This window comes from Brassica napus, chromosome A7 (assembly GCF_020379485.1).
Source record: "Brassica napus cultivar Da-Ae chromosome A7, Da-Ae, whole genome shotgun sequence".
NCBI classification, from domain to species: Eukaryota; Viridiplantae; Streptophyta; class Magnoliopsida; order Brassicales; family Brassicaceae; genus Brassica; species Brassica napus.
Genome location: NC_063440.1, coordinates 10,921,580 through 10,933,683, shown reverse-complemented (window position 1 = coordinate 10,933,683; position 12,104 = coordinate 10,921,580).

The window sequence follows — 12,104 nt, the reverse complement described above, 5'->3', positions numbered from 1 at the left end:
TCCTAAAAATTTTACAAAATTTTGGGGCCCTAGGCAAATGCCTTTTTCATTAAGCTGTAAGCACAGCTCTGTCCAGAACCGGCTCTGCCTATGAAGTATGTAAACTTTAAAGATCTTTACTTCCTGGTCATGTTTGTTAAAGTCAATTTTTTTAAATCGCGAATCATAAATAGTACTTAGTATATTAGTTTTAAAGATTATTTGAGCGCAAGAAAACAAACAATTTAAGCATATCATCCTCTATCTATTAATAGACAAACATTTAAAAAGTTATAACTTGTAGTTTGTACTAAATAAAAAATATCATGCTGAATTGTCACGTAATTAGAATGCTAATTTTGCTTACGTGGCGGTTTGAGAATCAATTGAAAACTTTGTTAATCCAAATTATAGTATATAGTATGTCTATCATAGACCATTCACTTATCAAATTGAAATGATTATATATTATTTCCTTAAATAAAACCTACGGAATTACCTAATGTGATTAAGATATATATGACAATTAATGATTTTAAATAATAAAGATTTGGTAACAATCTGTATACTTTCTATCATTTTTGTTTAATTAATTATTATTAAAATAAATTACACAGTTACATTAATCATATAATAAAAATTTAGATTTTTTTTTGAATATGTTATATTTTAAGTTTTTCAAAACGAGTATAAATTACTAAAACTGTTAAAACTCTCACATATACTTTTGTGATCAAGGTTTAAATTTTTTTCTATAATAATATACAATGCTTAGAAAATCATATGAATAAATAATTTTATTTTAATAGGTGTTTATGTTAATATATATATATATATGTAAATAATCATTAAATCATATGAGTAGAAACCTTATTTAATAAATATTCTTATTACAAGTATACTATATATCTATGTTAATATCATTTAAATTTAATACGATAGATAGATTGATTGTTTTGATTTATTTACCCTAAAATGATTGCGAGTATACAAGAGCGGTCGTTTGATATATATGCGCACACCAATTTATTAAATAATAGTAAATGATTTTTTAGTTATTTAATATATAATTATTATTTAATTATTTCATAATATGTAGAAAAACATAAAATAAGTAATAAATATAAAATATTTATTCTCCACAAGGGGCAGATCTTAACCTAAGTATGTATCTCTTTAATAATTTTAGATCTTAAATATTTTTTAAATCTCAAACCAAAACAAAATACGAAATAAGAATAAACTCAAAAATCAATATTTATATCGACCAATAACCAAAATGAAAAAGTGACACAAAAATGATAAAAATATTAAAGATAGGTAGAATTGGCACGTAAACGTAAACTTCTCATAACTATAATTAACTTTTAAATTACTAAATTATGGTATGAAACCGAACCGGCATAGTTTCATTATAATCAAATAGTATACTTGAGATTCTTCGGCATAAACGTTAGATTCTTACGCGATAAGTGATTTTATGACCTAAAATATTTTTAAAAATGGGATTAAATCATCAGTAAACAAATTATGTAATTAGCTAAAAAGTTTTTAAAAAATTGTTTAAGGGCCAAAAATATTAATTCGATTAAGAATATAAGTTTTATTTTTCCATACGATATTTTTTAAACAATTTTCATATAAAATCACCATGCGCAAGGCGCAGATTTTATCGTAGTTTGTTATTAAGCAAAGAAAGTATCCATAGTGAGTTATCCATTCGTTCAATATAAGTATCACATGTTATAATTTATTTCATAAACTATTAACGTTTCTGCTATCAACTCTATAAATATACTACATTATTTTATCTGTATAAATAAAATGTTAAATTATAACTATTTAAACACTGAAATTACAGAACAGGATGTTTTGAAACGGAAAGTAATATCAAAAAAAACATTTATTATAAAACTGATGGAATAATAATATACAGTATACTCTAACTTCAATTAATAACTACTAGCTTAAGATCCGCGCAATTGCGCGGAATGAATGTTATATATAAAAATAATTTTTATCTATTATTATTTATTTGTATTTATTTACGTATTATGTATATACTTAAATTAGAGTAAAGACATAAGTTAAAACAATAAATCTTGTTTATTTATGATACTTTTTAGTAAATAAATGAAAATAATTATTTTATTTATTTTATATGGTATATAACTAAATTTCAATGACATGGACATATATATATAGTATATTTTAATATAAATATTTATTATTGAGAATCCATACTCATACGATAAACATAAAATTTCTAATGTGCGGTTTTTTAATACAAATTTCAAAATTAAAATATTAAGGTTTCAATATCTTTTCAATACAAATTAGAAATGATCATATTTAAGTATTTTTCTATGTTATATAGTTTAATTCTAAACTATATTAATATGATAATATGAATGTCTAGTAAATAAAACTTCATATTCATATGATTTATGATCATTTGTATCTTGTTATTACAAAAAAATTAAACAATTAATCACAAAATTTTAGTGTGAGACATTGAACGTTTTAGTAATTTATAGCCGTTTTAAAAATTCAAAATATAACATATGAGAAATTTTTTTTTTTTTATTATATGATTAATGTTGTTGTTTAATATCTTTTAATAATATAAAATTAAACAAAAAAGAGCTAAGATACAAAAATTATTATCAAATATTTATTATTCATAATAATTGATTGTCATATATACGTTAATCATATTATGTAATTTCGTAGCTTTTATTTATGAAAAGTGCGAGAATATTCTTTTGTACACCACTGATCAATTTAATAGTTTATTTAATAAAAAATATAATATAAGTTAAGATGGATCAACCTATTTCTCTAAGAATTCTGAATTTCATTCTCATGATGACACGTGGCTAAAAACAAATGTTGTAATGTTTCTCAATTAATATATAAGGGATTAGTTTATAATTCATAGCTTAGTTACTATTATTTTTCAAAGGATTCAAGAGACAATATTAACGTCAGCCGCATTTCTCCTTCAAAAAGTCTTTTCTATATGGTTTTCATTGTGAACTAGTTTTCAGTACAATAGAACATCTATAAACTAATAATCGATAAATTAATTTACTGGTCTCAATTTAAAATTGTTTAAAATTTACACAAATGGATAAAATAATAAGATAATATTTTTTTAGAAAATTATATGTAAATATATAGTCTCACTAAAATTATAAATTAATAATTTATATGTATACATATTTTATATAAGTAATAACCTATTACTATATTGTTTGTTTTATATTCACAATGATATTATCTTTATATTTTGAACACTTAATATATTTTAATGATATTCAGTAATATTGTATCTAAAACAACATTTAAGTTCTATGCAATATATATTATAAACACTAAATAATATAATAAAATTAATATAAATATCAAAATTTTAAAAATCACAATTAATATTTATACAATAAATCAAATATTTTGTCTTATATTAGAATAAATATATTTAAAATAAGAAATATAAATAAGGAAATTTTTGTTAATTAAATATCTCTATAAGTTAAGAAAATTTCAAAATATCAACATTATTAATTTATAGTGGAACGGTTCCACTGTATATTGTTTTGTCTTTCATGCAAAGTATAAACTAAAATAAATATCTACGCAAAGTATAAACTAAATTAATATTTCTATAAGTTAAGAAAATTTCAAAATCTCAACATTATTAATTTATAGAGGTTCCACTGTATATTGTTTTGTCTTTCATGCAAAGTATAAACTAAAATAAATATCTACTCATGATTTTTGTTTATCAACTAACAAATAAGTAAGATTCTATTAATAAACATTTATCTATGTTTTATATATAAAATTAAGCGGATGGAATAACAATCTTAGGAGTGGCCTAATTAAAGTAATACTCTTCGTAAATCGTGATATGGACTAAGGGATATGGTTTATAAATTTTCCGTGTGACCACTAGGAGCCAGAAAAAAGCATTATATAATATAGTAACATTTAACAATTATTAGTTTGTTTTATTAAATCCCCCTTTTAGGGCATTACCAGTTTATTTGTTATTTAATGTTTTTTTGGGTGTAAATATTAAGAAAAGAAGATACTTTGTTGATTAGTGTTGAAGGAAAGTTGGAAGATACTTTTGAAAGACAATAGTGCAACATACCTTTTCGTGAATTTCTAAATATATTTTTGTTTCTCGAAGGGAAACAAAGTATAGTTTAACGATTTGGAAAATCTCATTTACTTTTCAAAATTTCTAATATATATTCTTTGCTATCCAATTATCCTCTTTGATTATCTTTTATCTTTCTATTTACAACTTGCACACAAACTGATGAAAAAGTGTATTTTTAGAATTGTCAAGATCAAAAAACATATTAGAAACCACCAATTAAAAAATAATTTGTATACATAAAGGTATACACATTAGAGTAAACACATAAATAAAAACCAATACTTTTGTTTATTTACAATCATGTTTTTTGGTAAGTAAATCAAAACAATCATTTTATGTACTTTATATGGTATATAATTAAACTTTAGTGATATTGACATAGATATATAGTTTATTTTAATATAAATATTTATTTTTGACACTTTCTACTCATATGATTTGATTAACATTTGTATATTTGCTCTAACAAAAATTTAAACCGTTCTTTTAGCCTGAGATTTATCAATACAAATTTTAAAATTAAAATATTAAGATCTCAATAATTTTTTCAATGCAAATTTTGAAATTAACATATTTTTATATAGTATATAATTTAATTTAAATGATATTAATATATATATATATATATATATAATGTGAATATCTATTAATGAGACTCACATTCATACGATTTAGTTGTATATTGCTTGAACAAAAAAAAAGTTAAACCATTAATCACAAAATTTTCAATGTGGGATTTTTTATCATTTTTAGTAATTTATAGTCGTTTTAAAAAAATCAAAGTATAACATATAAGAAAATATGTATTTTTTATTATATGCTTAATGTGATTTTTTAATTTCTTTAATAATATAAAATTAAATAAAAAAGGGAGGATACAAAAATTGTTATCAAGTATGTAGTATTATTCATAATCATTAATTGTCATATATATGCTAATCATATTAAGTAATTTTGTAGCATTTATTTAAGTAAAAAATTGAGAATATTATTTTGTATACTACTAATCAATTTGAGAGTTAGTTTAATAAAAAATTAATTTATAATAATATGGAGTAACTTATTTTTCTAAGAATTTTAAAAATCTTTTTAACGATGACTTGTGGTTACAGAAACATATTGTAATGCTCTAAGATTAATATACAGGGGATGTGAGTGTTATAAGCTTGCAAAAGACGTTGGTGATATACTTCAGTTATGGTTCGTCACTCTCATATTAAACCATTCTTATTTACTTCAGAGTTGGCGTGTCTTATTTATTTGACTTAAATCCCGAGTATTTTCAAAAGAATAGATTTTTGTTGAACTCTAATTAGACTGACGACTGTTTTGGAACTTAGGGTAATAAAAATAGACAAAATACAGTGAAACTTCTATAAATTAATAATGTTGGTACTACACCAAAACTATAATTTTTTGATTAATTTATAGATATATTAATTTATCGATATATTAATTGAACCAAAAATGCAATTTGAGACTATAAAATTATATTATTTTATAGAGATTTTAGTGTATATTAATTTATAGAGTATTAATTTAAAGAGGTTATATTGTATTCGTAAATTTTATTCAATCTATTTTGATTTAATCCGAAAATTCAGTTATATTTATTCTTACAAATTAAAGAAAATATTAACATCCAATATCAATTAAAAATAAGCAAATCACAAATACTAAAATATAAAAAGATATCACGAACCAATATATGTATATAAGTAATTATATATAACATTGTATAATAGTTTTAACGTTAGAAAATTTAAGTATATTTTATTCACAAAATTAATTATTTAGATGCTAAATTTTATTAAACTAACAATTTTTTTATACTAAAATATAATTTTTAAACTTTTTGACTTATTAAAATTTTTATTTTATTGTTAGTCGTATCGAATATATATATATCTTGAAACTGAATATCCATCATAGTGACATAACAAATCAGCAATAAAAGTGATGGTCCGGACAAACCGAACCGTGGATAGTTAAAACTCTTGATATCTGATTTGTGTAACTCAAAAACAATACTTTTTGTTTTAAAATGATACATGTATTAGAGTTTTCATATATATTAAATTTTAGCTATAAATGTATAATTGTTTTTTGTGATTATCTATCTCCCACACTTTTAACTAAGAAACAATTAATAAATAAAATTATATCTTTTGAAATGTACAATTAATCATTTTAAATTTGTAAAACATGTATTGAAAATACAAAAAATATGTTTTTTAATTTAGAATTTCAATTACTGTTCTGAAAAAAATAGTTTAAATTTAATTGAATTTTTAATTGTATTTTTTCTGTTATCTTATTGCCATTAAAAATGGAAACATTTACAGTCTAAGACACATTTCATCTTATTATTACACTCTAGGACACATTCTACTACACACACACTTTCTTCAACTATTTCATTCATTCTTAACTAAATTAATTCTCTTTTAGTTCAATTATAAAGACTGGTTTTAATAAAAATAATAGAAGTGGCGGGATTCAACCACAACCATTGATCTGTTTTCTATTTCGACGGCCAAGATCTTTTTTTCATAGATCTGGATTAGACATATATCTATCTGAAACCTAATCCATTAAATCAACAAAGCTAAATCTATCATCTTCATCATCTTCGTGGCTTTTAATTTTTCTTCTCTGGCAAAGGTTTTTCTTTTTGTTTAGTAAAGAGATGCAACAAATTATTTCTCTCACAAAAATGATTTGAGTTTGGAGTATGCAATGTCGACAACGACGGAGACATCGATATAGACGACGGCGAAAATGTAGACAACAACACAAACAACATCGATGATGGAAACATCAACATAGATGAAGATGGAAACGTAGTCCACATCAATCTAGATGACAAGCAAACCCCAAGGCATCTCCTCCTTCTTGCTCTGTTGCGATCCTTTCTTGATTTCATGTTCTGCCCGTGACAAAAGATCTCTCCGGTGAACCCTTTTGATTATGTACCATCTAAATATCTGTTATGTTGCATCTGTTCCAAAGGACGAAGACGATCTCCTTTCATCAAAGTAATTTTCTTTTTATGTTTATTTCTATTGGATAAGAAATTTTGACAAAAAAAAATTAGCTGAAAGAATCTTTTTCTTCTTGTTAATAGAAAATGATTTTTGTTCATGATTATGTATGCGATGAATTTTGTATGGAGGAGATTAAGAAATGGATGTATTTTTTCTTGTTAATGGAAAATGATTTTTGTTCTTGGTCATCATAGGAACAAGACTATCCACAACCCATGTCTTCTTGCTTTTTTGTTGTACACATGGAATTTGCACTTTTGTTAGTGAATATTATAATGTTGAAGTTTAGAAAAAGTTTATAACATGTTAGAGTCTTGTTATGTTAGAGTCTTGTGTACATAATTTTATGAGTTTTTAATATGTGTACACATGTACACTATAACTTCTAAGTACATATGGACATCAAATATGTGTATTGTTTTACCATGACTATAAAATATGTGTATTCTAAGTACATATGGACATCAAATATGTGTATTCTAAGTACATATGGACATCAAATATGTGTATTGTTCTCACGAATATCTATTCCATTCATCCAACACAAAATACATCTAGTAACACTACATACAACTATCTAACATAATGCAATCAAATTTTTGAAGTCATAAAAATACATATTTATGGCTATATTGTACTCTACGGGTTCTTGATTTCTAATGTCCATATGTACACACTCTTTCTATTGTCCATATATGTACACACTTTTCTAATGTCCATATGTACACACTCCCTTGTGTACACTTATTTCACTCATTATACAGATGGTTGGTTTAAACAATATACGTTCACCCCATCAATGAAAAATGTGATCCAATTTATAAAAATGTTTTAAATGCTTCTCAATGTATAAAGTATTCGAATAAAAAATAAAAAATGAATTTGCAATGGAGTAGATTGGTATTACTATATTGTTGAAAAGTTTACATTTTTGTGTATATGTGAATATCATTACAATAGTGTACACATGGATATTGTTCATATGTACCGGCTCTATACTCTCCAACCCTCTTCCTTCTCCTCCCCACACTCCATCATCGGTAGCATAGTCAGCTGCAACCAAAAATACACAACCAAAAAACAAAATCAATAAGCATCTCAGATTGTGTACACATGTACAACACAAATATCATTTACGCTCGTGTTCATTTAAAAAAATACCTACATTTCCAAACTTGTACACATGTACACCACATATTCAAGTGTACAACCTAAAACCTGCGTACACATGTTCACCTACTAACCTGAGGATCATGCTCAGCATCTAACACGTCGGCCAATGACACAAAATCCTCATTCCTCTCATTAATTGCTTCTTCCTCCGGTTTTGTGACCTCTGTAAGACAACAACAAACTTAGCAAAATCGAAAACAAATTGAAATTGTTCCCTAAACACAAGCCCTAAATCTGTGTAGATCGAGAAACCAAAAAAAAATCACCTTTGATCTCACCGCAGTTAACTCTCCTCCAAAGAAATCACCTTTTGCTTTCTCCTTTGTTGCTCGCTCCACCGTGTAAAGGTCATGGTGCCGCCTCTGCAACATGACCACCCGTTTCTCGAAGCGAACTAAACTGACCAAAAAAAAACATAAAACTTCACCCACCATTGTCTACATCTTTTTCCGGTCGCTTCCGCTTCGTTGGCATCGCCAAGTATCCCCGTCGTCTCTCCTCTGTAGTTAACCGTCGGTGATTTGGAAAATTAGGTCTATCAATTGGGGAAAGTGAACGATTACAGTTTTGGAAGCCTCTCGTTTATAGTTTCACCTTTTCACGGGTCCAAGGTGAAAAAATAAACCACAAAAAACTGCTCACTTAGAATCCACCAATCACCGTTGCCCCATTTCGAATTTCGAAACCGCAAACCAGAGTAACCAGACATGTTTGTCGAGTTACGAAAATACCCACGCCTAGTTTACCTTTTTTGAGGGCATACACGACTTTGGCCACAACAAAGTATGTTAGGAGCAATAAGTGTTCTTTCATGTAATAAATTGTCAACAAGTGTCTATATATGAAAATCACTCTTAAAAATGTGGAACTTTATTTTACTTTTTTTTGTCAGGACTTTATTTTACTTTTTTTCTCATAAGGTTTTGTCGTGTATCTGGAGTAATTAATTCACGTCGTCATGCACGATTTGATTTCAATTTAGATACGTTATCCCAGCCCATGAGAAGTATTTGTGTTGTGCGTATTGGTTTGAAGTAGTCCACCCTAAGAGCAATAATTGCGATGCTCGTAACTTTGACCTAATTTTTTGTCCCATTACACTGTTTGATTGTTTTTGTTTTTTTTTTTGCCATGTTTATACACAATTATTTTCTCTCATTTCCAATATCTAAATATACATGTACATATATATTTATTTAAGCTGTCGACAACAGACGTATATTCTTAAAACAAATATTTTTCTTTATTTTTAAGAATTTCAATTACAGTTTCAAATTCATATGTTTTCAAATGCAAGTATATATATTTTAATTTTGTTGGTTACGTCAAAAAATTTGGTAAATTCTAACCCTATTTTAAAAAAGGGAAACTATAACATTGTTCTTGAAAAATAATCGATTAATTTACATTTGATAGACAACCTGCTGTATACAATAAAGTTGAAGAAATTTAATCTGCAACATCCAGGACCTTGTTATCCGAAAACTAAAAAAATAGCAACTACAACATTTTCTACATACTCTAGGTTTTCAGTAAAATCATGTCAACCATTTGGCGAAATTAAAAGTAAAATTTCAATTGTAAGTTTTTTCTATTTGTCTTAACTGTACGCACATACCAAACATATTTCCACCAAACCTACTATTTAGAACCAGAACTTCAGCTAACTTAAGCTTTTTAGCTCATTGTTGACTTGAGAAAACTGATAATATACTTTTGTGCGTGTGTATAGATGACTTTCGATATAGCCAACGTTTGATCCTTTAACTTCTACTGTGACTGTTGTTTCCAATAAAAATGCTTAGAATCGGTTGACGTATATGATATATCCTAATAAAGAATTGGAAGTTGGAACGATAAAATAAAAATACTTTTCCTACTAAAAAACTACTGAAATGACCAATCCGGATATATGGATATAAAAGTATATAAAGTAGTTACTGTTCCACGAAGAAATACATCGACGACGATATATCATTTAAAATGTTAATTTCCTAACTACCACTTTCATACTAACTAAGAAGAATATTAGTACTTCCAAAGCAGTGATCCTTATCAAATCAGCATTTCAGATAATTTGTCCTCCTAAATTAGCATAATAAAAGAAAAAGGAGGGTGTTACGTTTGAGGAACACATTTTATTTTAAAAGACAATAAAAAAACTGGGGGGGGGGGGGGGGGGGGGGGGGGTGGTCAGCAAAAATATAAAGAGATTTTTTTGCCAGCAATATCAAAAAGAGTTTTCTCACTTCACGAAAACAAAATATTCAAGTTCGAAAATATTCAAAAGAGTGCATGTCTTTATAAGCTGATCTCGCATTCCCTGCATCTCTCCAAAGCTTCGTGGACCGGTCTATATATTTGTGGAATGAAATATGGCAACTTTAACTAGTGTCGCTCTTTCATGTCTGTGAGTGGAATAGTTTTAACAAAGCATTATATACACAGCTTTATAGATCATAATATTTGAAGTGAAATTTATAATATAACCAAGGAGATTAGGGTTAAGTTTATGGTTTCCAGTTCAAAATCAAGAAATAATAAATATATATTACTTAACTTTCAATTTAGGCGAATAAATGTGTAAGACATATATTGTAACATTCCGCGGATTCAAGATCCAGAATGTATGCTTTTCGGAGAACAATTCAAATTATTTATGGGTAAGATATGTTTCGAAAACATCAAATGAAATGATACGTTAATACATAATTGATCTACAGTAGCACAAAAAATCATTTTTGCCGTTAATGTGGTTGATACATAATATAAAAACTCATTGCCTGCAGATATCATCAATTCTTAAAAGTTATTTTCAAAATTAAAGTGGTAGAGGACCTAGAGGGTATATTAAGCCTATATGCTATATATTGTAGATTTAATACAAAGAAAGCAACATAAAAAAAGCCTAAAGCAAAGGAATTGACGGAACATGCCTAAAATGTATGACATAGCGTATTTGAATGAAATTTTGTTCACGAGAAAAAATATCATCTTCTCCATCATCTCTCACGCCTCTTCCCTCTGTTCACATCTGTTTACTCGTCACCATAAGACATATATACATTAACCTAATCCAAAATTTCCACGTTATTTATAGATTTTCCAATTGAATTAAGTTGATGCATGTTATTTTATGCTGTAATTTTCATAGTGGTTAATTAGTCAATTGATCAATTTATATTATATGTCTATCAACGTAACAACCTCTCTTATGCATTTGGATCTGCATCACCTAGATGATGACTTTATCATCCAAGAGATTTAACAGTCCTTCTCTCTCTTAATCTTGATTACCATAAGTCAAACTTGAGATTCTTTTTATTGCTATATGGAGTCCAATTATCGCACATAAAAGGTTAATTGATTAATTAATATATGACTATATGTACACATTTATACGAACATAGATGTATGTGAAATTCCAAAAGAGTTCGTGTAATCCTTAGCAATTAATGACATATAATACATGTTAAAAACAACATGTAAATGGAAGAGTTAAAGAGAATTACATAGCCAATATGAATAATCTGTTAACTGAAGTTATCATACTTCTATTCTTCAAAAAAAAAAAGTTATCATACTTCTATTTATATCTCATTTTCTTTAAATTTGTGTTTGCTCTTTAAATATGCATGTGAGTTTATAAAGGGATGCAAGCTCCTAGATACAATCTAAGAGCCAATAATATCATTACTAGATGAGTTAAGTGAAGACCAAGTGAGTATATCTTT